Here is a 2,683-nt window from a genome sequence, read left to right as displayed (position 1 = left end):
TCTCTGATGATTAGCAACCTTAAGCATCTTTTCATATGTCTATTAGTCATCTGTATCTCCTCTTTGGAGAAGTATCTGTTCAGGTCTTCTGCCCATTTTTTTAATTGGATTGTTCATTTTTCTGTTGTTGAGTTATATAAGTTCTTTATATATTTTGGATATTAACCTCTTATCAGATGTATCATTAGCGAATATATTCTCTCAAACAGTAGGTTGTCTTTTTGTTTTGTTGATGTTTTGTTCCTTTGCTATACAAAAACTTTTTAGTTTGATGTAGTCCCATTTGTTTATTTTTTCTTTTGTTTCCCTTGCCTGAGGAGATATATCTGAAAAGAAATTCCTGTTAGTAATATCAGAGAGTTTACTGCCTATGTTTTCTTCTAGAAGTTTTATGATTTGGGATCTTACATTTAAGTCTTTAGTCCATTTTTAGTCTATTCTTGTATATGGTGTAAGATGATGGTCCAGCTTTTTTTTTCTGCAAGTATCTGTTCAATTTTCCCAACACCATTTATTGAAGAGACTGTCTTTACCCCATTGTATATTCTTACCTCCTTTTTCATATATTAAGTGAACGTATAGGCATGGATTTATTTCTGGGCTCTCTATTCTGTTCAATTGATCAATGTATCTCTTTTTATGCCAGTACCATGCTTTTTGATTAGTGTAGCTTTGTAGTATAGTTTGATATCAGGTAGTGTGATGCCTCCAACTTTGTTCTTTTTTCTCAAGATTGCCATGGCTATTTGGGGTTTTTTTTATGGCTCCATATAAATTTTAGGATTATTTGTTCTAGCTCTCTGAAAAATGCCATTGGTATTTTGATAGGGATTGCATTGAATCTATAGATTGTTTTGGGTAGTATGACCATTTTAACGATGTTGATCTTTCCTACCCCATTTTTTTTTAACTTTAGTTGATGGATTTTGGTTCATATCCCAGACACACAGGCTCAATGAGTGGGAGGGAAAATGGTCAGTCTAGGGTTTTCAGACTCTGAATGACCAAATCAACAGATGCATAACTCATTGACTTGTTTGAGAAGTCAATCATTAAGATGGTTGAGAAAAACCAGAAGCCCTTGCAGCAGTCACTGCTCACAAAATCACCGCCAATTCTAGACTGTGTTCCCTTCTGCTGGAGTGCTGAACTTGGGCTCTGGATCCAGACCAAATGCCATTATTTACCAGCTGTGTGACGCTGGACAAGTTCCTTGACCTTTCTGTGCCTCACTTTTAAAATTTTCGATATTTAAATTTTTGATATTATATGTATCATGAATTTTTGCATTGATTTTGATTTTTTTTAATTATCACATTAAAGTCTTTATTTTGATTACTGAAATTTTTGGTGCTTCTTAAATTTTGCACTTATGTTATTATTCTTGTTCTTGCCCTGGAGTCTGCCAGCAAGATCTGGGCAGAATAGCCCTGCATTCTCCGCTCCTGGGTGTCACTCCCCTCTCCCAGTCTTCAGCCCACCTTTTGACCTCTGGGCCTGACCTCTGACCTCCACAGCCCACTTCTGGGTCTGGGAGAACTAACATGGTAGTATAAGCCAGACCATCTTGGAGAGAAAGGCTGTTTGCTATGGTCTCCCAAGCAGCCTGGTTAACATGCGAAAATATGCAAATTGAGGCAATCCTGCTGTTTTATGTTTTTTAAAAAGATAGGGTGAAAAGGCAGAAATTGCAGGAAATTATATATTGCAGGAGCTGCTTTATTTCTCTGCAGTTGATCCCAGAGATGCTTCTGGTTTGGGAATAGCATTTCATGTGTTCAGAGAGCACCTCCCTCGGGGTAAGGCTGTCAAACAGCAGGGCCTCTGATCCTCAAACAGAGTTTGCTTCTCTCTAATCCTGCTGGGCCAGGCCATCATGTTGCCACTTCCTCAGCCTCTTCCTGGGGTCACACATATATTGAAGGTTGGTCCATTCACTGACCCTCATTTAAGGGGAGCAGTTGAAGCCTTGTTCATATGACTGTTGCATAATTCGGAGCCACCTTCAAAAGCACAGTCTCCAGAAAACTACAGGTTTCTAGTCTCAAAGACTCCCCATGGGGTGCACACCCATTCGGGGGAAGTGCACCTTGGTTACAGCCCAGAAATCTCTCTCAAGGTCTGTCTTATCCCCAGGGATTCATCAGTAGCACAATAGGGATTATCATAATGGGTTTTTGGTGAATGTTCTCAGGTCTAGATTGCATTAAGGAGGGCGGATCGGGTTGGGCAACAAAATAAGCCCCTCAACAATACCTCATGCCTTTGCCATCAGTGAGAAAAGAGGTGTGGCTCACTGGTGAATTTTTCTAGTAAGCTGAGATGCAGAGCCAGTCTTTCTTTCTTTTTTTTTTTTTTTTAATTTTAACTAGTTTGCACGGAGGAGGCCTTTCTAAAAAGGATTTCACACTTCTCTGACTTCTCAAACTGAGGCTCTAGAACATAATTAAACTTATCTTCATGATTCGAGGTCATCATTTGGGATCTCAGTTATTAATCTCTGGAGTCAGACTGTCTCGTTCCAGCCCCAGCTTCTCTTCTTCCTAGCTGTGTGGCTTCAGGCCAGGGTGTTAACCTCTGTGCCTTAGTTTCCTCGTCTTGGAAATAGGAATAATAATTATACCTACCTCATGGGGTTTTTGAGAGGATTAAATGAACTAATAAATGTAAAAATAGTGCCTGG

This window comes from Pteropus vampyrus, unplaced genomic scaffold (assembly GCF_000151845.1).
Source record: "Pteropus vampyrus isolate Shadow unplaced genomic scaffold, Pvam_2.0 Scaffold18, whole genome shotgun sequence".
Taxonomy (NCBI): domain Eukaryota; kingdom Metazoa; phylum Chordata; class Mammalia; order Chiroptera; family Pteropodidae; genus Pteropus; species Pteropus vampyrus.
The sequence above is the reverse complement of the archived record's forward strand: the minus strand, read 5'-3'. Positions refer to the sequence as shown.